Consider the following 26799-nt stretch of genomic DNA (forward strand, 5'->3'; position numbering starts at 1 on the left):
TATTGGTATCCTCATGGTTCATCAGTATCCTGGGGACATTTCTTATTTTTTCTGCCAGAAGTTATATTTTTCTTGTTGTTTTCCATCCAGTCTTTATTAACACACCACTAGACATGTCTATTGTGTTCCTACTTCTGGCTGTGATAGTAGTCATATTCAGTACTGACTAAATTAAACTAAAAGGACTCAGTGGTGGCACTGAGTAGGGGATATCTATTCAGATTCCTAAAACTATAGGAAAATGCCAGAGAAACATACTAATGACTAATGATTCAAACCAGAGGCTATACAGAGAGAGGAATTTTACAGGCAATACAACCCTGTACATGCTTTTATATGCTTCAAGAGAAAGTGTGGTTTCTTGCTTTTCCCCCCTTTTGTTAATATTTTTAAAGCCAGTAAGGCTGGGTCTATGTAGGATTGGCCTATTACATCTTCTAAAATCTGGGCACCTAGTTTATAATCAAGCATAATAATAATAATAATAAAACAACAACAACAGCAGCAGCAGCAGCAACAACTACTACAATCGTCCCTCCACAATTGCAGATTTGATTATTGACTTTTGCAGATTTGATTATTCACAGATTTTATTAATATGTTCCCTCCAGGAATATCTAGGTCCTCCAGTGCAACACTATGGCCAACTTTAACCAAAAGTCACACTGAAGGTCCTAGAGAGATTCCTAGTGAGAAAACTCCACTGGCATTTGTAGTTCCTCCAGCCCAATTTCATGGTCAGTGTCTGGCAGATGTTGAGGACAGAGTTGCACTGGAAGACCTAGAGATTCTTAGCAAGGTGTTCTCCCAGGTAAAAACATAGTGTTTTTGTTATTTGCAGTTTTTCCATATTCACAGGAATCCTTTGCCCCTGACCCCAGCGAATGTACACTTGTCCCTCCATATTCGCTAGGGTTAGGGGCACAAGACCCCTGTGAATATGGGAAAACCGTGAATTACAAAAACATCATGTATTTGCCAGAGAGGACACCTCTCTAGGAATCTCTAGGTCCTGCAGTGCAACTCTGTGGACAACGTCCGACAGACACTGACCACAGAACTGTGCTAGAGGAGCTACAAACACCTAGTAGAGTATTCTCTCTAGGAATCTCTAGGTCTTTTAGTGCAACTTTTAGTTAAAGTTGACCATAGAATTGCACTGGAGGACCTAAATATTCCTAGAGGAAACATATTAATCAAATCCATGAATAATCAAATCCACAAATATCAAAGCCACAAACATGGAGGGATGAGTGTATTATTGGCACGTTACAGAGCGCCCCAAAACAGCGCTCTGCCAGAGCCGCTGGGTGCTACGTTGGGGAACCGCAGCGGACAAACTGCACGATTCCCGGACGCAACAAAAAGAAGCTGCAAAAAGCAGCTTCTTTTTGCGCCCCGGAAATGGCACTGCAAGTCGCTAGTCGCGTACTCATGGCGTCATTTCCGCCGCACGACGTGCGGACGCTAGGTGTCCGCGACATCAAGATGGCGGCACCTGTGTAGAACGGGTGCCACCATTTTGCACATCTCCAGGACGTACAAGGGTTAGGGCATCCGGAATGGATGCCCTTTCCTAACCCTAGTACATCCTGGGGACGTACTTTATGCCCGTTTGTAATGGGCCATAATTTCTTTCCTGCCTCTCTTTAAGGCTTGAGGCAGGTACAACATGTTAAAATACAAAACAAAACTAAAAAAACACATAAAACCAACAGCTAAAATACAATACTATAAAACCATTAAAATACACTTGTATAACATGTTCATTAAAATACACCAATTAAAAATTATGATTTAAAATTAACTGGTGAGGCTGCTGGAAGAAATCTGTCTTTAGTGCTGTTTTAAGAGCACTCAGCATTTTTAACTGTTGTATTTCCTCTGGCAAATCATTCCAGAGTCTAAGGGCAGCAGTCAAAAAAGTACCCTGGCAAACCATTGCCAGTCCAGACCTGACTGGTTGGAGCAAACATTTCCAAGGGGACCTGAGTCAGGGTGGATTGTATGGGAGAAAGTGATCTTGTAGGTAACCTGGACTCAAACCATGTACGGATTTCAAGATAGTAACCAACACTTTATATCTTACCTGAAAACTAATTGGCAGACAGTGAAGTGATTTTAATATCAGTATGATGTGATCACTCCTGGATGTATCCATAATCAATCTAGCTGCCATATTCTGAACCAGTTAGAGCTTCTGGACTTCATAAAAAGGTAGCCCAATGTACAGTGCATTGCAGAAGACCAGCCTTAAGGTTACTCTACCATCTTTAGGTCATCCAATGTTAGGAAAGGGCACAGTTGGCATATCAGATGAAACTGATAATGGGCACTCTATCTGAGCTGACATTTGGAGGGACGGATTCAGAAGCAATCCCAAAAGAACACAGTCTTTTGGGGGAATGTAACCCCATCCAGAACTGAATGACACATCTCCAGCCCCAATTTAAGACTCTTGATAATTAGCACCTCTGTCTTGCCTGGCATCAATTTCAATTTTTTATTCTTCATCCAGCCATTACCTCTTCCAAGCATTCATTCAGAGGAGACACACTAGCCTTAGCTGAAGGTGTTTTAAAGGCATGGGGATGTATATTTGGGTGTCATCAGAATACTGATAACATTGCACTCCATGCCTGCAGATGATCTCTTCCAGAGGTTTCATGTAGATATTGAATAGCATTGGGGATAGAATTGCATTTTGTGGTACACCATGTAACAGCTCCTTTTTAGAGGAGCAGTTATCCCTAAGCACCACCATCTGGAAACTGCTGGAGATAAGGACTGGAACATTGCAACACAGTGCCTCCAATTCCCATTTACCCCCCAGGTGTTCCAGAAGCATACCTTGGTTGATGGTATCAAATGCCCCTGAGAGGTCCAAAAACCACCAGTGGGGACACACTCCCACTGTCAATGCTTAGGTGAAGATCATCTACTAATGTGTCCATAGCAGTCTCAATTCCATATCCTGCTCTGAAGCCAATTTGGAATGGGTTGAGGAAGGGTGTTTCATCCAAGACCACCTGGAGTTGGAAAGCAACTGGCTTCTCAATGAAGATTTGACACTTGTTTGTAATTATTAAGGACCAGAGGAGCCAGGGAGGTCTTTTTCAGCAGTCGTCTAACCACTGCCTCTTTTAAACAGGTTGGAAAAATCCCCTCCATGCACTGATGATATTTTGTATTTGAAGCCTAATTGCATCTCCTCCCTGGACAACCAGCCAAGAGGGGCAGAGATTAAGAAAGCAACTCATCTTCCTTACTTATCCTAGCAGCTTGCCCATATCAACAATACAGCATTTATATACTTTCTAATTATGTAAATTTAACACATTAGTAATCATGTCTTTCTCTTAGTAAATGCTTTGCCATATGTGGAAAATAATTTGTGATAGTTCTGACATGTTACTCTACACCTTCCTGAGTTCTATGTAGTTCTTAGATGGGGAAAAAGGAAGACAGATAACTCTAGTTATTGCTTTCAGAACAGTTTATCTCTTGCTCTTGTGAAGATTTTTGCACAATCTACAGAGTCTAGTGGTCAAAATTCCACTGTACAATGTTTTAAATAAACATATGCAATCACTTGCATCATTCTTATAAAAGAATGGTTTCATTTGTTTGCTGAAATCTGATTTCACTGACTTCTGTACACAGAAGTTAAGATCTCTGTGGCATTCCATCTTGATGTTTTGAACCTCTTAAGGATAGCCTCTAAACACATTCCTTGTTTTTGCAGGAATGTCTTAAAGGTAGAAAAGCTGTGATAAACTGAAGATGCAGGGTTATTAACTTCCTGCCCTACCTCACTGATTTACTGGACCCCTGAAGGACTCCAGCCATCACTCTTAAACTTATTTTTAAAAGCTTAATTAACTGCCATCATCTAACTGAGGAATTTGTTAGAAAGCCTCTTTGGTGAAGGCACATGAGAAGGCTTAGGTTGGCTTCATCTCTGCTCTTCTTCTGCCAGCAGGTAAAGACTTTCTTAATAAACTTTTGTCAATGAGCTGGTTGTGCAGCAGGATCTTTTAGAGGGAAATGCACACTGCCCTTTTATATTTGTTTTTAAAAAAATATCTTTGTATTGTTTAAAATTTAAACACATAATTGTACTTCTGTAGTGATTGAAGTCCTGTTACTGAAAAAATAAACACCTGTTAGCTATGTAGATGAAATTAAGAATATACTTAATAAGTTGAGATGTACAGTTGGCCCTTGACTTTCACAGGTTTAACATTTACGGTTTTTGATTATCCACATTGGTGCGCACTACTCCTACTCCTAGGGTTGCCGTAAGTCAGGAGCTCCAAACCGGGACAAATGTAGGACAAGATTTACAAATGTAGGACACTTTTTTTAAAATGGAGGAGACACCAAAAATAATGATTTTTTAAAAAATGTTAATATAAATGCATGTTTCTTATACATGGTCAAAATGGAGGACACTTTGTTATTTAATAACAAAAATAAAATAAAATAAAAAACCAAGGCTCGGTTGTATATATTTAAAAAAACAAAAACCTTTCCCTCCCCCTGGCCCAGAGGCCTATCCTCCTCCTTTGCCTCCTCTTCCTCCTCTTACTCCTTTGCCTCCTTTGCCTCCTCTTCCTTTTCCTTTGCCTCCTCTTCCTTTGCCTCCTCTTCTTCCTCCTTTGCCTCCTCCTCCTTTGCCTCTTCTTCCTCCTCCTTTGCCTCCGCCTCCTCCTCCAAGGCTCCTGACACTGGCCAATGGCAGACTGGGGCTGGAAACTAGGCCAGCCCCTGCTCGTCTGCCATTGGCCAGAAGGCTTAGGAGGTGAGCGCTGTCCCTTAAGCCCCGCGCGCAAGCGCGCAAAAGGGGCGAGCACAACCTGCTGCCGGCCCTGGCCCAGGCAAGCACTGCGGGCTGCGCAGCAGCTGTGCTGGGGGGGAGGTGGAGGAGGAGTGGTGGAGGCGGAGGGCGGCGCGGCGCGGCCATGGAGGTGGAGGAGGAGGAGGTGGGTGGCCAGCCAGCCATGTTAGCGGCCGCGGTAATGGCTGCATGAGAATGCCCGGTCTGGAGGCTGGGCCCTGGACAAAGGCCCCAATTGGGGGGGAACCAGGCCGGGGCAGGCAGGGCCCCCCCCCCCCAAAAGCAGGTTTGTCCTGGGGGCCGCCGGGATATGGCATCCCTACCTACTCCTCCGTTTGATTTCGGGGAGGCGGAAAGCTCAGGAGGGAGAAGCAGCCAGGAAGAGTGCATGCGCACTCCTCTTCTACCACCCCTCCTGTCCTTCTCAAAGTAAAAGAGGGAGGAAACAGCATGGGCTCTGAAACTCTACCCCTGACCAACCTAAAAGGGGTGTAACTAACCTTAAGGGACTACAGACTAAAACACAAACATGGATTTTCTCACCTTCCAATATGAAGATGAGTCAGGATAACTAGCAATCAGAGCAGGTTTCAGAGAGTGTGACTTTTTATTTCTGTCTCTGTATTTAACCTCTTTTTAACTTGGGGGCTGTCTCCTTAAAGTGAAGGGAACTCCTCTGGGTGAGGCAAAATAAGACAACAATGTTGTTCTATGGAGGGCTCAAAAAACAAAACCATGTGCTTGCAAAGGGCATATAGGAACATGCCTTCAGGCACTGATAATGACACTTAGATGGTCTGGCCAGTAAAACACAATGGAGCTGTGTACACAAGACAAAGCCAGTTAACTATAACTATTAGCTCTCTTTCAAATCCAGATGGGTTGCCCAACTTCTGTGAAAGTCAAAGGCTTTCATGGCCGGCATCCACAGTTTTTTGTGGGTTTTTCGGGCTATGCGGCCATGTCCTAGAAGAGTTTATTCCTGATGTTTTGCCAGATGCTGGCGAAACATCAGGAATAAACTCTTCTAGAACATGGCCACCTAGCCTGAAAACCCCACAAAAAACTATTCTGTTAAAACTGCACAATACTTCACAATGTACCAGTCTGAGCCAGTTTGGCAGGCCTCCATTCAGTGGAGGTAAGCAAGACAGTTAAACCCTAATTGGTCTCCTCAATGGAATTATTTCCTTGACAGCAGGAGGGTGGTGGTGGAGGGAAATTCCAGTTTGTTTTTAGAATAAAGCTTAACTTTTTCCCAAGATGGACAGGGACCCAGATGACCAGCTCTACCTGTCCAGTATGCTTTCTTAATAATAAATGCAGACTCTGTCAACACACAAATTCCTACTTTGTGCACCAAAGTCTAATATTCATATCTGTTGAGCATAAAACATAAGATTGTGATAAAATATGTGCTTCAATATAATGGAATATTAATGTGAAAGATTGGTGAGCAAGGTGTTACAGATACAATTCTCCATGTCTAAAAGGAGCTATGGAAACAATTTTCAATTGCTCCTCTTCCTCTAATAGTGAGAAGGAGTGATATAACCATGCAACCTTCAAAGGAGGGCGATGGGAAGAGTACTAAAGACATATTTTATTGTAATACCTGTTGACTTACAATTTTACAGTCACAGCATAGAAGCAAACACATTTTCACAGCAGGTAGCAAAATCTCTGATCCTGCATCACATTGTCAAAGTAAACTCCTGGACTCCTGCAGTTCCTAGGTTGCTTCCAATAAGGTTAAAACTTCTTCACTTTAAAAAAGAAACAAAGAAATAAAACAAAAACTTAACTTTCTGCTTTTGACCTGGTCTGAAATCAGAGTGTAATAAAACTCTTTCTCTGTCCTTTATTCTGACCTACTAATTAAAGTATGCCATTTCCCAAAATTAAGGGAGAGAGATTTGTAACCATCATCATTATTATTTGTTAATGGCTTTGACCACCCAGTTAGGGGACCAGTGATACCTGCATTTAAAGCAATTAAGATAGTCAAATGTGGAACCAAAGTTACTGCAAGGAAATTCTGTATCTCAATACACAGTGCAAATACTAATGTGCTTTAAAATAAAGTGTGTATAGTGTATGAGAAGGAGAGGAAAAGGAAGCTGAGAAGGTCAATATCTTTTTATTAATAGATTCCAAATACCAACACCTTCTCATCTTTCTCCTTGAAGAACTGGAAAATACAGAATTTGCATATTTATAATAAATAAATGAATGAATGAAAATGACATATAATTCAACCACTTGCTAAAATAATTATTTCTCTTGAGACTTCCTCCAAATTCTGTTAAAATCCTAAACTGAGTATAGGTTGGATTCCCTTAGCTGATGATACTATAGGAGAAAAGATGAGTTCATTAATTTAGTGCACTGATTAATTTCACTTTCCTAATGTGCAGCCTTAGGAATCAATGGGGAACCTAGCCAGAGTTTGGAATTTTATTTTTTAAAGTAGTTAGTTTAGTCATTACTCTGATCACTCAGCAGGTCTTTATTTATTAATGATACTCACTCATTACCAATGAGTTAATGTTATTGTTAACTATTGTTGTTGCGTGCCTTCAAATAATTTCTGACTTACGGCCCCACTAAGGCAAACCTATCAGAGTTTTCTTGGCAATACAAGGTTTATCCAGACAAGGTTTTCTATTCCCTTCCTGAGACTGAGAATCACTCAAGATCACTTTGACTAAACTTATGTCAATTGAAGGATCTGATTATGAATTGTATGTCTTACACTGTGAAATAAAGTAATTTTTTTAAAAAAAAAGATCACTCAGTGGGTTTCTGTGACGTAGCAGACTTTTGAACCCTGGTCTTCAAGAGTCCTAGTCCAACATGCAAATAACACCACTTTGACTTTCTTAACTTCTGTACCATTTATAAATTTGGGGATTCCTCCCACCCCGGTCCTTCAAGTGACCAGTTGGGGTGGGGTATCATGGAGCTGTGCATGTGGTGTGTGCAGTGCAGGATTTTGGCCTGTCACAATGGATGTGGAAGATAATTCTATAGTCTTTTTGCCTTTTTCTCAGAACTTCCAAGTTGAACCTCCAGGGACACAGTGTTGGCTGTATATTGTCCAGGGAGAGGGATGGAAAGCTGAGGAAAGGTGACTAGGGAGCACATATTGTAATTATGTATTAATTACATAACTCACTGGAGCTATGGACATTATCAACATTAACTCAGTGGAGCAAGAGAAATAAGGTCATTCTCCCATAGCGCATGTGACTCTATGGAAAATTGGGAGAGCAATCTAATTTTTCATTCCGTCAGCTGCAAAACTGCAGCTGGGACAGGCACTGCTGCAAAACAAAACAAAACAAAACAGCTGTAGTAGGTCTCCCAGGATTTGGATATTGCATGAGGAGCTACTGAATAGCTGCTTGGACAATGTCCAAACAAAGACGTACATGACAGTTTACACACCTGTGTATAACCGGCAAGATTCCAGCCAATGTGTCTCTTTTCTTTTCTCTTGCTTTTTTCTCCTCTCTCTCTCTCAGACTTATTCTCTTGTCCTTGGCTGGCAGCAACATGATCCTTTCTCCTCTCTCTTTGTCCTCACTGCTCAAACTGAGTTCACCTACACTGCAGAAATAATGCAGTTTGACACCACTTTAACTGCCATGGTTCCAGCCGACAGAATCCTTGGAATTGTAGTTTTCTGAGGCACTAGCACTCTTTCGCAGAGAAAGCTAAATATCCTGTTAAACTACAAATCCCAGGATTCCATGAGATGGAGCTACAGCACTTAAGCTGCATTATTCTACAGTGTAGATGTGCCCTGAGGTCCGGTACAGATGGGCATTTTGTGGCGTCTTCACCGTGAACTAGGAGATGAGGCTGGGCATTTACATGCCCAGGAGCCCTAGTTCACGAGGACTCCACCATCATGGCTTGCTGCCATCCACATGGGCGGCACCATGATGGTGTGAGCATCACACAGCACCCAAATGGTGCTGGCAGAAAGTGATGCGATAGGCACACGCACACGTGCGCCAATCACACCCCTTCCAGGAAGCTGCTTTTAGCAGTTTCTTTTTGCTCCCGGGAGAGAGCGCATCATAGCCATGCTGTTTGGTTGCTGTGGCAATGATGCAGGGCAAAGAGGGGTGGCATGAAGCCGCCCATCTGTTGAGCCCCCAAGTTAGCACACATTTCTAGTAATGAGTAATATACAGTAAGTCCTTTCCTGTTATACTGAAATGTAAAAGGCAAAAAGTAACTAGTAACCAAAGTAATGCAGAAGTAACTTGTTACCATCCTAACTGTCAACTTAACCAATCAACAGCTTCCTGATATAAGTCTTGGTGCTGGGCAGGGACAAGCCAAAAATAAGTGAATATTTTAGAGGTTGTATAACCCTAGATGTTTGATAAATCAGAGAGATCTTTAAGCTGCTTACATTTCATATTAGGGCTCTGCAGAAAACTACATGGATGAATATATTCTGACCCTCTTCAAAAATGCAAACGGTGCTTTAAAATTTGAAATAGTATTAATAGCTTAGTATAGAATTGCTCTATTTCCACCCAGTCAAAAATATTTTCTTACATTAATTGTAATCCCCCCAATTAACTATATTAATAGAACTTTCCACAGCATTTTCTGTATTTTTAGTGTATTTAGTATAATACTTGTAGAAATGTTAGAATATAGGGATATTTAGAAATGAAATCAACATTAACTCAACTGTGACTTGTGGAGTCATACAGCCTGGTTAGAAAATGAATTATAGATGTTAGAAATGGAATGAATAAATGATAATTCCATGTTGGCTTTACTTATTCATAGATCTTCACTGGGTTACTGGACTTATTTTGTGCATTCTGTCATCCATGTCAAATCCAATTGTTTTGAAGAGATATTTTACTAAAAATCTTGAAAGATAGTTTGCATCAAGTAGCTAAGAGTTTTGAAGCCAAGAAGCAGATATAACCTTTAGGCATTATGAGATAGTTGCGTCAAGTACTGGTTGGACTGGAAAAAAAAAACTTTTTAAAAAACATAAAACAACTCCCAACCCAAAGTACCCAGAAGTTATCTTCTGGTTTTGAAGGAAAAGGTACTTCTTGATGTTAAACTGTGTCCTGAAACCTATTTAAATAAAAGGTTAACTGTCACTGTAGTGGATTCAAGGAAAGGCAGTTCACAGTTTTTTGCCAGGAAAAAAAGAGGTGTTTTCGGGAATGTGGAGAAGTTGAGGGCCACAAAACCAGACTTAAAGGCTGTATGTCATTTGCCTGCCCCTAAATTAGCCTGAAACATAATGATAAAGGTTGTATTGGTGTCCCTTCAAGATGTTTTCATCTTATGGTGAAACTGAGGCCATATTATTAGGTTTTCTCAGTATGATTTGTTTACAGGGGTTTTGCCATTGCCTCCCCCTCAATGTGATTTGCCCAAGGTAAACTTAGTGGGTTTCTACAGCAGAGTGGGAACTTGAACCCTGGTTTCCAAGGTCCTAGTCCAACATGCAAACCACTATCCCATGCTGGTCCTCCAACGAGGCAGCCAATAAAAAGGACAGCTAATAAAAAGACAGCAAATCTTTTATTATTTCATTTGTTGTTACTATATTTCTACTGCCTGAGATTAAGAGTAGGTTTTGTGGATTATTATTTTTTTTTTGGTGGTGGTGGGGGAGGTTTATGTGTCAAACAAACTTGGCTAGATATATACAGTATAACGCACCTTTATGTGGATGGTATTCATGCAACAAAATTTTTTGGGCCTTGCCTAAAAGAAAACAATGAAATTACCTATGGCAATCCAACAATAATTTCTTGTAACTGGATGCAGCAAAATAACAATGAACAGAGTCACTCTGGCAGGGCAACCAAATTTAGGCCCTGTACAGACTGAACTGAAAGGACGGCCTGGGGGTGGAGTCAGGATGCATGCCGTGAATCTGCCCCCCCTGGGCACCATGGTCTTGTGCACCACTCCACATGGTGCACAGCATCATGGGGCTCCTCCAGCTCTGCATCCATATGATGCAACATCAAAGGAGTGCCATATAGCTGCACCACTATGGCGCCCTTTCGAGGGTGCAAAAAGGAGCCTAGAAAGGCCGGATTGGGCTCACAGCGTGAGGTTGCCTTTGGGGTGGTCTGTCAAGCCCCTTAGTCATATCTAGAATAGACCTACCAAAAACAATCTGACAATAACTAAAGTCTGCTGTAATCATAAATCAGTCAAGTCCATCCCAAATTCTGTGAATGAGCCCTTTCCCAAATTTCTGAGGAAAACTACCTTTGCTTTTGAGACATATGGTTCACACGCTGAATAACAGTCTAAACATAACGGCCTAAGTGGAATTGCAAGTCCCAACTAGAGTAGACCCATTGACACAATTGTTGAATGCTAAATTAACACTGTATGCAAGTGCTGCTGATTTAATGGGTCTACTCTAATTGGGACTAGGCATATCTTTATCTTTTGTTTTAACTCCATGGTCTAATGGTTGTAATTAGAAATCCACTAAGCAGAAGCTGTATATGAGCGATATACTGTATGTCCCTGTTTTAAATTAGGGGATGATGGAGGCACTGCACACAAAGTATAGGCTACTCTTCCCAATCCATTTCATTCTGCTTCCTGACATACTAGTTCATGTCATGGGGCTGGTTGTCAGTTTCTCCCTTACTCAATCTTTCAGTTTTATCTTTCTGGAAAATTCTCTCCTTACAAAGACTCAAAACATTTTCCCTCTTAAAGGTAGTGGAAGCTCTTTGTGGGCAAAGGTGGGAGAAGACTCCATGGGAGAAGGGAAAAAAAGGCAACCAAATTTTGGGGAAATGAGCTGAAATTCTAATGGAAGAAGAAGTTGGGAAGATTGGGTGGCAACATATGTAAGTGTAAGCTTCTATTATGCCAGTATGTGTGCTTATTAGGTTGTTGCACATGGAGTTATGCATTACAAACAAACTCTTTCATTATGGGGCATTCCCCATGGTCAGGTTTGTCCGGAAAGGGTGGGGAGTGTATAGCTATAGTTTCTACTTGGCATTTCATTGCTGGGAGAAGAGAGAAAGTGTCATCACTATGGATCCTTAGCGAGTAGATGTGAGTATCTACTAGAGATTTGGGAAGATTATGTCTTCTCCGTCCCCCCAACTGGGGGCTGTGCCTGCCCTCATCCCATGAATTGGCTGTGGGGGTGCCTTCTAATATGGAAAAGCACTGGGGCAAGAAGAAACAGAACAGAAGATAGAAACATTTGCCTAAGTCCATGAGGATACACAATAAGTACATCAAAATAAATATCATTGAACTAAAAACTGTCTAGTACAGCAATTCCCAAACTTTGGTCTTCCAGGTGTTTTGGACTTCAACTCCCAGGCTCCATTCTCACTGGCAGTTTTGCCCTGGAAGGAACTGGGGAGCTTCGGTTCACCCCTCCCCGAATCCCTCCGTAAACAAGTGCTCACACCCTAATCAGGGGTATTTTGCCCTGAATGCCCTCTTGAGAAATCAGGTTTAAAATGAAGGCACCTGCTGTCAATCAAATTTCAGTCCTGCGATCGTCATAGGTGACGTTTCCAGCACTCATTGGGGCATCGGCAGTGTGCTTTCCCCCATCCTTTTTTTAAAGGACCAGGCACCAAAATGCACACATTTTGTCAAATTTAAAAAACATCCTGTGTGTGTGTGTGTGTTGTGGGCATTTGGGTCAGTGCAGGTTGTGATCTGCCCTTGGCCCCATTTTCAACCCCAAAATGCAAGCTAATGCCATCTCTGCATCCTGTATCCCCCCTCCTTGCCACACCAGAATGTCTCATACATATGTAATAATAATAATAATAATAATAATAATAATTCATCAACCTGGGAATGCCATAAAAGGAAGCAATGCCATGCATTCTTTGCATTTCCTAGGTTACCCCTTTGAGACAGTAGCAAAAGCAGTCTGTGTATCAATTTGCCAGTTTGCCAAATTGGAAAGAGAAACATATTGTAACATTTGCATTATAGCATTCATTCGCAAAGGAAAAAAGCCTCTTGCAAAGGGCTCCTTTCAGGAGGAAGCGAGGAAATGAAAAGGAAAGTGAACAAGCAGCTAGCCACATTCTATCTAAATATAGATCTACCTGAAGCAAAAAACATGTGCATAGACGGAGGAAAATAATTTTTAAAAAATCAAAGGGAAAAGGTCCCTGCTGGAGAGCAGAGCCTTGGCTTGCTCTGGCCCCCTGACCTGCCCTGAATTGACCCCGTCAGCCACCCCATTCCCCCTTTCTGTCTCCTTTGCCTCCTGTCAGATTCCCCTTTTTTGCATCCTTCCTGTGGCTCTGTCCTCCTCCTCCTCCTCCTCCTTCTCCAATGAAGGGGAGGGAATGCTCGCCCTCTGCCTGCCCTCTGACCTTAATCCCTCCCCTGAAGTTGACCTCATCATGATCGGGGGCAAGTTCATATTTCGCAGAACCCGGGTTTTTTAAAAAAAGATGGCTTTTGCCCCAAATCTGGATGACCCGTGCTAAAGGGCATTTGCTTGTGCATGCCTTGAAATGGATTGTGACAGAATCGGGGCCAATATGAACTTCACATGCAAGGATCGATTTCTGATCCGGGGTAAAGTGTAGTCTGAATGGGCCCCCAGAAGCCCTAGCCAGCTAGGCCAGCAATGAGGATTTCTGGGAGCTGAAGTCCAAAACATCTGGAAGACCAATGTTTGGGAACCAGTGGTCTAGTCAAATCATCTAAAGCAGTATGCTTTAGTCCACTAAAGCAAAATTTAAATCACACAGATAATTGGTTATACAAATAATTTTCATTAACAGAATAAATCATTGACAAAATCATTGCATGGGTAGAAGAAATTGATCACAGACCTTTAAAATATTTTGAGAGCACAGTTTCTCTCAACATTGTTAGTTTGGGAGGAAAACCCCATGCATATAAAATGATAATTTATATATGCAAATGAACTTTTTCATGTGCATATGAGTAAAGCTGTGAGTGATTATGTATTGTCTCCTTTTTCCAGGAAATTCTCACTAATGCTGTAAAGCCTTTTTTCTTAGATTAATATATTTACGTCTTCTGTTGATAGCTGTGGCAGCAACCAGATCTGGGTCTGCATGTGTGTGTGCATTTTAAAATGAACATGTTCCCAGCCATAAACCTGGGAATCAGTGAGGGCAGTAAAGCAGGAGGAGAAAGGGACTTTAACAGAAAATGTTTGTTTGTTTGTTTGTTTGTTTATTTATTTATTTATGTCCGTCCAACCCTGTATCTAAAGACCTCAGGGCAATGTACAGACAATAACACAAAATAATATAAAATAATTGAATAAAATCAAAAGAGAATCCACAATTCAACAGATGTAAAAAAACAAGCTGTGAAACTAGGACAAAATGCCTGACTGAACAGCTAGTTTTTGTATGTTTGTTTATAAAACTTGGTATTGAAATGATCCCAACTTCAAAGCCAGCCATATCTCAGGGGTAACATTATTTCACAATTGGACTGCTACTGCTAAGAAGGCCTTTTCCTGAGTTTGCATATGTATTGATCTCAGTATTGGAAGATAGATGATGACTGCCAACTGGGAAGTTATGTAGAGGAAGATGTGTGTTCTCAAATTTCAAGGTGCAATATTGCTTAGGAATTTGAAAGTTATCACTAGTACCTTGAACTTGGTCTAAAAGCCTGTTAACAACCAATGCATTCCAATTAAAACCAGTATAATATGGTTCTGTACATTCTGAGAGCAATCCAGCTCTTGCATTTTGGACTGGCTACAACTTTCATATTATTTTCAAGAGCAGTCCGATGTAAAATCCATTGTAGTAATCTAGATAGGAAGTTACCAACTAATATGGAAATATTATCCAGCCATGAATGGTCATAGCTGATGAGTCCAAAAGCACTCCAAGATACTGGGTCTGCTTGTTCTTCTAATGACAAAAATGAATCCAAGGAATATTCCAAATCTACACACCTGCTTTTTCAAAAAGACACTGTAACCACATCCAAAACAGATTGCCTGCTCAGTTTCTGGACTGGGAGCCAGGACACATAGGGCCTTCATCATGTATGTTACCACGCCTCATCCCAGCCCATTACAACACCCAGCTACTGCTCTAGCACTTGAGCAAGGTCACCTTTATCTAATGATTTGAAGACCTTTTAAGTGCACCAACATTCTGAGTGTATGTGGTAGCCAAAAGTGGATGATCAAAAGAGGATGACCACATTGGATCCAATCTATTGTCTCTTGCAGTGTGAACATTCCTTAAAAGGCATAGGGTATTATCTTTATGCTGTTTCAATTATGTTATAAGTGGCCTTTTTGTATGTTTTCAAGTTGTTTCTGACTTAAGGCAATCCTAAAGTAAACCTATCATGGGGCTTTCTTGGTGGAATTTGTTCAGTGCCTTCCTCTTAGGCTGAGAGAGAGTGTGACTTGCCCAAGGTTACCCAGTAGGTTTCCATAGCCAAGAGGGGATTTGTACCCTTGTCTCCCAGTGTCCTAGTCCAACACTCAAACCACTACACCATGCTGGCTCTCTTGGGCTTAGGCAACTTTAAACTGTGGTTTATAGATTGACTTCTGACATTAGAGTGGTGCTTATAGATTCCAGGTATACTTGAACTGTGCGTTATCTTTTTAGAAATAATCTCTGATCCCACTGAGCTAAGGCTGCCATTTCATGTATAATCTATTATACATTTTATGGCAGATGAACATCTGAAGCATGACAAAGTCCTGTCACTTGCAGCATGGTACATGGCACTAAATTTTCCACTGTTCATTTCACTGGCCCCACAGGACCTTGTTATATTAATTGTGGAAGAAGATAGATAGGTGTAACACAGTGTTAAGAAAAGTAACACACTACTCTCGCATCAAATGACACTTTTAAGACAGTCCTCCAAATGCTTTTCCAAGAAGTATCTCATTCAGACAAATGGGTTTCCCAGCCCACTGCACATACATTGTCCTTTATTGGTAGTTTATTACTGCTGTTGTCCTCCTCCTGCTCTTCCTCAGGTATTACTACTACTACTAATTAGTATTAGTTTTTTTTAAACTAATAGTAGTATTACTTCATGCATTAATATCCTGCTTTCCCACCGAAATTGGTACACAAAGCTTTCAAAAATTAAAATAAATAGAAATGAAAGTACATAGAGTATGTACAAATACATAACTCAAAACATACATGGACTGAGATCCTGCATCAAGCAGGAGCATAACCATCTGCCTGTCTCTCCCTGCGCTGGCAGCTGGAAGGGGTTGCTGGAGCTTCTTCTTAAGACTTTATCACATAGAGTCAAATGTATCTCCATCCTGAAAATGATTAAAATGGTTGCATCCTGGGAATGCAAGCAAATGCACAAATTATTATCACACACAAAGTCCAATATCACATTTACAAAAGTGGAAAGGAGGTCTGAATGCACTTTTGGTTTTCATACTGATACATGCTAATCCAGCTCTTGATTACTGAATGTAGGGAGCAAGTGGCAATTCAAGTAAGAATGAATCAAATGTTCTTGGCTTATCTATTTGTTCTAAGAAATGACCTTGTCCACACATACTCCCCTTTTTTCTAATATATATATTTGTTTTCCTGCTGCCTAAGATGTGCCAGCTGCATATTAAAATAATATCTGGTCCAGAGATGCTGCATCTTCATCATCTGAGTCGCCTCCCCCCCACTTTCTCCATTGAAAAACAGAAGGTCTTTCTTTACAGCTTCTGGAGGGGATGTTTTGGCTAGAGCACAAAGGACAGGGACGTAGCCAAGGGGGGGGGGTTCTTGGGGTCCGGACCCCCCCCCTTCCATTAGAAAAATGAATGGTGTGTGCTGCTGCGCCACCGCACCCAAGCCTAAGTGGTGGCACTTAGTCTGGACCCCCCCCCCCTTCCTAAAATCCTAGCTACGTCCCTGCAAAGGACCAGGGAATCACTCTTTGCACCCTGTTCAAAAACACACACATGTGCATAAGCCACACAAGCACAACTTTATCTCATTAATAGGACACAGCTAATGGTTTGGTATTGAGGTTGCTTTAGTGATAAAACATTACTTCATTTACATTTCTCTCTTTCTGTATTTTTTGTGTTATGAAAAATAGGAATCTTTGAAAAACACATTCTAGTGGGAATACTGAATCACACTATAAACAGACTGGATGTGAAAGATGTGATTTCTTATTTTTTTTCCTGTTAGACTGGAGTTTTTTTAATAAGTGGCTATTAATGCAGATTGCACTATAAAACATGAATAGGAATACTTGAATGAAACACTTTCAATTTTTAACAAATGTTGCTATGGATTCAGACCATATTTATTGTTCCAACTAGATTCTGGTGGAGGAGGATGGGCAGAGGGTGAAAGATCCAGTATGCATGTAAAGAAAGTAGACACAGTCAGTGGTGTCACTAGGGTTGGTGTAACTGCCCCCCCCCATCAGCCATACAGAATCCTTAGTAATGCTTTTTTGCACTAATATACCACTGAATGTAATGCTAATAGTTGTGACATAACAAGCAAAATTAAAATTATGACTTCAAATTACAATATCATATGCACAACCTACATGTTTTTACATATGCATAGTGAATATTTAGTTAAAATGTAGTTTTTTTAAAAACAATTAAAAATTAAAATTTCTTTTTTAAAAAATTAAAATTTGAAATTTTAATTTAAAAAATTCTAGGTCCTCTCCTTTCTTCTCACACTGAGCATCACTCCACTCCCACCATCTCTTAAAGCATTTTAAAGGGAAGCAGATGAATGCTGCAGCCGGTTTCTGCTAAATGGTAGGTGTTTGAGAAGCAGTGGTATCACACTCCCCTTAGAATATCACCTGGTGAGTTCCGTACCCTCAGCACTCCCCTAGTGATGCCTCTGGACATAGTTACTGTGTTTTATTAGCTATAAAGCCTTATATGGTCCAGGCTATACTCAGTTCAGGCAATTTGGCAGACCTTATCTTCCTATGTGAGTCTCCACATGCTCTGAGACCTCATGATGGCCCTTTCTTTCGCTCCTACCACTTTCGTAGGCGTGGCTGGTAGAAACATGAGAGTCTTCTCAATGGCTGTGCCTGTACTCTAGAATATTTTCCAGTGAGGCAGGAATGGTCCCCTATTTGACATCCTTCTGTTGGCAGGCAAAGATAAAAAAATAAATAAATGTGAGAGGCTTTTAGAACTGATTGTTTTAAAAGGAAGGGTTTTTAACAAGGTGAGTTGTTTTAATTGTTTAATTATATTGTTTTAATTGTACTGTTTTAAAACTTTTGCTGTTGAAATTGTTTTCAGCTTGTGGCAACTCTAATGTGAACCTACCATAGGGTTTGACTGTAAAGATTTGTTTGGGGGGGGTGTGCCTTTGCTTTCCACTGACATTAAGACATTGTCTTAAGGTCCAAGGTCAACCCGTGAGTTTCCATGGCTGAGCAGGAATTCAAACCCAGGTTTCCCTTTTATTATTTTTAATTGAATGCTTTAAATTATTTTAATATTGCTAACAGCTGAGTTGGTAAATATCCTAAAAGCACCAGATCCCATCTGATTTTGGAAGCTAAGCAGGGTCGGCCCTAGTTAGTTCTTAAAAGTGTTACCCAAAATGCCAGAGTCCCAATTAGTATTCAATGAGGGAGTTTTATTAGCTTGATTTAGAAGCAGTTGACAGGGCTTGGGTAACTTAAAGTGGGGATCAAGCCTGTGTATACTGGTTCTGAGAAACAGAACTCCAGAGTACAAGTTCCAAAATAGTTTTATTTTTGAATAACAGAGAATCACTATTCACACAAGGACACTCAATCATGCACACATTCAAAAACTGACAAAATGAAAAGTGGTAGTGGACAGTGACTTAAAGGTTTGCGGGGGGCAGGGGATACCATACCAATACCAGATGTGAATCTCCTATTGGGGGACATAGTAAGAAGGAAGTGGTTCAGCAAATTGCCTGAGGATTGTGGCACAGCTAGCAGTGCTGAGAAGTCAAGCAAGATATGGACAAAGAGTCTGTCTGACCTTAAGTGTGACCGAATTATTAATGCCCAAGCTGGCATATTTGTAGGGCAAAACCTATCCAGGGGCAGAATTCGGGATTAAAGTGGTGTTTTAAGGAGAAAAAATGATAAGGAAACCAGCGAAAGGCTGGACAATCAGTACAAATGTCTCTGAACAATGGAGTACTGCTTCCAGAGGAAAGTATTTTTGGATTTCTGTTCATTGTAAACACAAAGTCCATTATCCACCATCACTCCTATCAGTGAAGGGATTATGCAAATTCTGATCAGTTTATCCTTGGCTATGTGCTCTGGCGCTTTCTCCATGCTGAGCCTCCTCGACCCCCAAATATGGTCCCAGATCTCCTTATCCGCTAAGGCTATTTTCCCTCACTGGGGGTATCCTCGCAGCTATGTGCTCTCAAACATCCCTTTTGACATTGACTTGATATTATAAATGAGAGATAAATGAAAATAAATGATAAAACCACCAATGAATACCAGGTGCAGTAGGCTATATGTATTTCAGAAGATGGGACTGACCTTTTAAGTATTCCTTGCCTGAGAAAACCCCGTGAAACTCAGGGAGTTGCCATAAGCTGACAGCACCCTAAAGATACAGGCCCACACAGAGAGAGAGACACACACACAATAGCTGAGTTATATTTTAATGTTGATCTTCTGATCTTTTGTATATTTTTAGTCATGTTGTACATTTTAAATTATAAGCCACCTTGAGCATGGTTTTGGGGCAAAGGCAGGGTATAAATAAAAATGATGATATTAATATTTTCTGCCATTAAATTAATTAATTTCTAAATCCTCAATTTGATTGTTGTCTTTATGGCTTTTGAAAATTGGATATATAATGTACTTAAAATTTTGGAAATAAAATCTGGATGAGTTTTATTTTATTTCTTAATTAATATTTCAAATTAATATGACTGCTTTCAAAACAGAATATTTAAACAGCTGTGCAATCTTATTTTCATATTACTATGCATTGTTCAAATTGAGATGAAATGTGCCATGTGACTTGGGTATCCACAACACATTAATATAAAATATATGATATAAATGTTTGCCCCAATGAAAGCAGCAACCAAAACAAATATTATTTCAGTTATTTTATTAGCACATGAATGCAAACTAATGTAGCTGAGCTGTTAAATCTCTGGTAAAACAATCAACTTAAATAACAACTGCAGATAATTAATAGTTAGTGGTACAAAGAGCTGAGGCAAAATCATTTCCCATCATTGCTCATTAATATGTAATGGCTGTATACAACATTTTCTTACTAGAACTGGTTATGTGCATCTCTAGTGTGATTCTTACTTATCATTTCTAAAGCAGTAGGAAAAACAGAAAGCAATACTGACCTACCAGTATCAAAAGAAGTATAGCCATTGGTTCAAATGAATCCAAAACTAAACTCACAAAGTTCAGAGAAAGTTTAGCTGTGATCACATTTAAAAGAATAATATGTAAAATAATCAACTTCCAACTGATTTAAATGGCATGCTATGCCACGAATCTGAAAAGAAAGTCTGCTATACTACAAATCATACACTATGCAGGAGGGGGAGAAAACCAATTCCACACAATCTATTTTTCTCTTTTTGAGAATGTGGAACTCAAATCTGTGCTATCCCTTCTATAAAAATTTCTCAGGGTAACACTACCCAGGTAAAGGTTTCTCCTTTGATAAGGTTGTCAAGTTGTATCCAAGTGCAAGGGGCAGTGGTCATCTTCATTACTAAGCTGAAGAGCCAATGTTGTCAAAGACAGTGCTATGATCATGGGGCCAGCATGACTGCACAGAATGCTGTTACCTTTCCACCAAAGAGGTACCTATTTATCTACTTGCACTTTTACATGCTTTTGAACTGCTAGGTTAGCAGAAGCTGGGCTTAGTGACAGGACCTCACACAACATTTGGATCTCCAATTGCCGATCTGCCAACCTTGCGATCATCAGTCAAAGTCTTAAGCGCTAAGCCACTGTGTCCCTCAGGGTAACGCTACACTGTTCTATATACATAGGCCAACCAGAGTCCAGACAGATTGTTGGAACCTACTCCACACATTATGCCAAGGATTGAAGTGACTGTTAAATTTTCTTATAGTTTTATCATAACCAAGTATTAAAAACTTGATATTTTAATATGTATGCATGTTTTTTTTTAAAGAGCACACTTGAGGGCAGAAGGCTGATAGTGGACATAAGGCAGCTCTGCTCTCTAGTACTTTACCACTGTTTGCCACCTTCTAACATTTGCTACTGAGAAAGGTACCTCCTTTGTCTAGTGGTAGGGACAGCTTTGGGCTTCTCAGAATTTGTAGGATGTAGAGCCAGTATGGTGTCATGGTTTGAGCATTGGACTATGACTTTGGAGATCATGCTCAGACATGAAAACCCTTGGGCAGGTCACACTCTCTCAGCCATGGAGGATGGCAATAGCAACCCCCCTCTGATGAAACCTGCGAAGAAAACCCTATAATAGGCTTAGCTTAGGGTTGCCATAAGTTAGAAATGACTTGAAGGCACACAACACACACACACACAGAGGGCATGTGTGAATAGCAGTGGAAAGAGATATTGTTACTAGGGCTGCCAGGTATTGCAGACACCAACATCTAAAGACTGGCCTGTACATATGAGACAGGTGCATAGAAAACCCACCTCAAATATGATGAGAAGAAGCCTTATATGCCCCTCTTTTAGTAACTGGTATTTCAGAGAGCAGGAAAAGCTAGGCTCAGCCACACTCAAAACAGATGGCTGCTCTTGTGAGACCATTTTGCTGTGTACCAAATGCTCTGGGGTCCATCCCTTCTTAATGTGCCTGGCACCTGCTCTTCATGCTCTCAGATGTTCAGGCGACTGAGAGAGTAGCACATGAGGCATGAATTGGGGCTGCTTTGCCTCACTAGCTAGGAAGAAGAAACAAAGTGGCACATGAACTGAAGCTCTGCTCACCATTAAAATGACACCATTAAACAGAACCCATGATGTCTGAAATTTTGTGACAGGGAAGTCACGAGGCAATCCTCCTCCCACCTTTCCTCCCCATTAATATTCCTGTTGCCATCCTAGTCAAACAAACTATTGTTTCTGAATGGCTTCAGCCAAGTCCAGGAGTTTATCACACTGGGGCTAATTTTGGCATTAAAGGGAGATTAAAGCACATTTAAAACATCCTGCAAATAAAGTGAAAATGGCAAGTAGTTGCGCAATGATTATCACATGCAATTGTGCGCATAAAGCGATATCGGAAATGCATTGTCACTGAAATCCCAAAAGTAAAAAGATGTGTGTTAATGCTTCTTTGTGACCACTTTAATGGCGGGTTTTGTGTGACGTTGTGTGAAATTGTTTTGTATAATTACACGATTTCCCCAGGATATTCACAGGATAAACTCCCGATCTCCTGCGTGTCATGAACTGCCTAGACTGAATTCTACTTCCTCAGGTGTATGTACCTCTGAGGAAGTACTTAAGTCTACGAAAGCTCATACTTCCAACTTCTTCCTTTCAGTTAGTCTCAACAGTATGTGAAGTGGCATGTTTGTGTATGGTAACCCCCCCCCCCCCAAGAAACTTGTCAAGAAAACCCCTTGTTAGGATGACCATAAGTCCAAAACCACTTGGAAGCCAACAAAGTCAACATTATTTTTCCCCTCTCTCTTGAAGGCCCTCCATTTTGTGGCGAGGACCCATGATCTGTGCATAATGCAGAGCAAGGTGGTTTTATACAGCAGGTGGGTTTTTTGGTCTGTTTTGGTCTTGCCTTTGACACGAGTATGTTTTATGTGATCTTAAATTATATTTCATATTGTGTGTGTGTCTCGTGTGATATAAACACACACACATTTTAATTATCTGAATGTTATAATAACTGTAAAGGTTTTCTCTGTCAGCTGCCTCTGGGGAGAAAGGCGGGATAGGGATGAAATGAAAGGAGTCAATCTGTGGCTCCGGGTGCATAGGCTCCAACTCCCAGAATTCCATAGCCTTGAGCCAGAGACAGTGTTAAAGCGGTGCCAAACCGGGTTATTTCTCCAGTGGGGATGCAGCCTCAGAGGGCAAGGTGTGGAGGGAAGCAAGCGCCACGTGAGGCTCCCTCAGCCCTTGGCCAACCTTCCTCCTCCAGGTAGCAAGAGAGGAGCAGGAGCCTTCTCTCCCGTCTGCTGCTGCTGCTGCTGCTGGCTCTGGAGGCTCCCTCTCTGTCTCTCTTTCTGCCGGGGGGGGGGGGCTCCAGGCCGGAGGGAAGAGGCCGAGGGGGAGCAGCCCTGCAGCCCCTTCCAGTTGGGTGAGAGCCAGGGCAGGTAGAGGAGAGGGGAAAGGAGGGAAAGGAGGAGAAGGAGAAAAAGAAGAGAGGAGAAGGAAGAGAAGAAAAAGGAGGAGGAGAAAGAGGAGAAGAAAAAGGAGGAGGGGGAGGAGGGCTGAGCCTGCCCCTCTCCCTGCCTCCCTCCCTCCGCCTGCCTCCTTCATCCCCTCCGTGGAAGAGCGGCCCTCGTGAGACACTCTTCCCTGGCCCTGGCGGCAGAAGGTACGTGTGTCCTCTGGTCTCCCTCTCTCTTTTTCCCGCCTCCCTCCTTGTCTCCCTCCTTCCTGCAGGACTGAGGCTCCCTTCTGGGCAGCGAGTGGCATTGGATGGCGGTGGGGCTGAGGAGGAGGAACTGCATCCGCACTACACAGCTAGCCCGCTTTCAGGCCGCTTTAAGTGCCATGGCTCAGTGCTATGTGGAGCTGGTTGTGGCACCTCAGCATCCATGAGCTCCTTTGGGGGTGGTTTTTTTTTTTTTGGCCAAGAGAGAAAGAGGCAGCAAGGTGCCCTCCCTGAATGCTCTCCCTGCTGCAAATGCCGGCGAGTTTGGGAAAGTTGTAAAGTAGTGCTAATGGTCCCCAGGGAGAGGGTCTGGAGGGAAGATCACCCTCAGCCTAGCAAGCAGCCTTCCTTCTCCCTTAGGCTTCTCCTCCTGCTCTGTTGGTTGCATGTCCTGTGATGCTGAGGGAATGCCTCCAATGCTCTTGGTCTATTTATGCATGTGTCACAGTTGCTTTGTTTTGACAGGGAGCCCTCCCTATCCTTGGTTTAGGGAAGCTTCCCAATCTCTAATCTGATTTTGGAGGCTGGCAACCTGTATGGATGCCTACCCTTTGACAGCTTATTCTTTACAGTTATTTTTAAAAATAATATACTGTTTATTCTATAAATTCTTCCTTTAGTTTTTAGATTGTACCACAGGCTTTTATTTGCATTTTGCTACTTACTATATAGGACAGCACCGTGCAAATTTTTGGTGCTTTATAAATAAATAAACTTAATAATAGTAATAATAATAATAATAATAATCCTCTGGGGTTTGGTATACCAAATTCCATGGATGCTCCAGTCCCATGGCATAATAAAGTGGTGTCCCTTCTATCAAATGGCAAAATCAAGCTTTGCTTTGAATGTGCATATATATATGTGTGTGTGTGCGCGTGTGTGTGTGTGTTTGTGTATATACACCCCCACCCCCACACACACATATGGACATTTTCAAGCTGTGGATGCTTGAATCTATGGATAAAGAACAAGTGGATAAAGAATTCATGGATACAGAAGGCGAGGTGTACTTCAGAGAGCTCCCTCCCTCCTCCCTCATGTTTTTAAATCCTGTCACTTAGGTGGGTTATAAACCACCGCTTTGCGGTGATCTGCCTCTGCTGCTGTTTGCTCAGTGAGGGAGCCGCTGCAGCCAAACTGCGCGGCTCCGTTACGGAGCAAAAAAGAAGCTCCAAAATGGTGCTTCTTTCCGCGGCGCAGCTATGATGCCACGAGGCGCCACTGGCGCACTCGCGATGTCATAGGCACCGCGACACATCTGGATGCTATATGTCCAAGACGTAAACATGGCGGTGGCCGTCTGGAACGGCTGCCGCCGAAAAATACGTAGTGACTACGTATTAGGGTTAGGGGGGTGCGGAAGCACCGCACCTTCCTAACCCTAATACGTAGTCACTACGTATTTTTTGGCAGTCTGTAACCCGCCTAAGAATCAAAAGTTGGACCCAAGAGTGACTTGGCCAAGGCCACTTGGTGAACATCCTTGTGGAGATGTGAAGCTAGACGCTCTCAGACCAAATTAGAGGCTGGCTGCAGAGCTCATTTGCAACCCTATTTTCTTGTTTTCCCTTCCAATTAACAATGCTTAAATGTACACAGAAGCAAAAGAGGCTGTTCAGGTGCTTTGAGTGCTGCTAGAGTGTTGTTCAACCACTTTAGCTCAGTTGATCAAGTGCCTGAGTGTAAATTGTTTGTGGATTATTTGCAGGTGAAGTAACATCTCTGACAATGCTCACAAACATCAGTAGTTGCATGGTCTTTACAGACAATGTTTCTTTAGTTGGATGCTGTATTAAAGGCTAAATCCAATTTTTAGTCCCAGCTACAGTCAAGCCATTGAATCAATGAAACTTCTATCATTCTTGACTGAACAAGATCCATTCACTCAATGGGTCTACTCTAGCTTGGGTCAAATGTTCTTGTTAAGTGTGTAGGGTCCAGTCTGGACCACTGCATGTCTCTCTGTTTAATGGTAACAGTGAATTCCATCATTCTTAAGGCTTCCTTTTGGAGCTAGTCTAGATGAATTACATCTTGTGTTGTCTACTTGGGGTAGATAAGGGGTTCAGTTGGTGTAGCACCTATGTAACAAGATCCTATGTTAGTTAGTGGGGTTGGATTTGTTGCTGAGGATTTGCAGAGTGATGGTTCTCTTGTCATTAAGTGTGGATCAGTTCAGGACTTGACAGCTCAGGCTACTCAACACTTACATAGCTGGCCAATTTGCTGCTCCTGGATACACCATAGTCCACAAACTCTACCCAAAATGCCCCAAATGCCACACAAATTCCCTAGAAATTGATATATTTTTTTAAAAAATGTTGAAACAGGACAGGAAAGACTTGGAACCTATTTTAAAGAGGAATTGTTTCCCCTAGAGGTTTCAAGGAGAGGCAGTCCACCTTTTTTTGGCCAGTAAAAATGGTGGCCTGAAGAGTCTGGAGAGGTTGAGGATTTCAAAATCAGCTTAGTGGTGTGTGTGTAGCCCCAGACCCCCAACATATTCTAAAGCCTCCTTTTATTTGCTTCACAACTCTTTGAATCCTGGCTATGGTGCCTGTAACTACCAATTTAAACAAGACAAATTTGCCTGCTAAACTTTTTTAGAACTGAACAGGTGTAATGCATAAGAAAGGGGAGCAGGATAGCAAATCATCACAAGACAATTGGTTTCTAAACATGTGTGTTTGGTTGGGCACTTAACAAGGCTGGAGGGAAAAAAGGAGGAAGCAATAATAACAGATACTACCAGAAAGCAAATTTCCAAGAGAGACAAATAATTTTGAACTAAATTGAACTTAACCATGATATTGAGATTCAATTATGCATATCCAAGCAAGCTTTAAATTTTATTTCTTAAACAGCAGAATCCCATAGGCCAGTGGTTCGCAAACCTTTCAGCCCCCCCACAACATAATATGTGAATCAAAATATTTTTTTTGTTTAGTGTGTGTACACATTCATGTATATTTATATTTTAATATTTTATATGGAAATAAGCCTCCCTCTCCAAGTATCCTCCTTGCCTTTCTCTTCCCTGGCATGACAGAAAAAGTTTGGAAGGAGGAAGAGGAGGCACAACCAGGGCTTCCAAGCCTTGTATCTCCCTTGAGCAACTCATGTCCCCCCCTCCCGGTTCCTGCCCCACAGTTTGAGAACCACTGCCATAGGCAGACCATGTTTGAAACTGACAGGAGTTGCAAAACAGTTTTCTGTGTTCAGAAGAATAAAACACATCCATTGTGGATGCCTAGGCTCTTAGATGTATCTAACATTGTTTTTGTACCTTAGACTTGGACAGAATGAGGAGATTGAGGTATAACACAGAAATCAAGAG

General features: G+C 41.6%; 1 protein-coding gene across 1 annotated transcript in view; it reads left to right on the forward strand.

Moving 5' to 3' along the window:
• Positions 1-23295: 23295 nt before the first annotated feature.
• Positions 23296-26799, forward strand: part of LEPR (leptin receptor) — a 69254-nt gene continuing 65750 nt past the window's right edge. The window contains exon 1 of the mRNA XM_042461176.1: positions 23296-23399. The gene's annotated coding sequence lies outside the window, so the exon portion shown is untranslated. The remainder of the gene's footprint in view (positions 23400-26799) is intronic.

This window comes from Sceloporus undulatus, chromosome 4 (assembly GCF_019175285.1).
Source record: "Sceloporus undulatus isolate JIND9_A2432 ecotype Alabama chromosome 4, SceUnd_v1.1, whole genome shotgun sequence".
NCBI classification, from domain to species: domain Eukaryota; kingdom Metazoa; phylum Chordata; class Lepidosauria; order Squamata; family Phrynosomatidae; genus Sceloporus; species Sceloporus undulatus.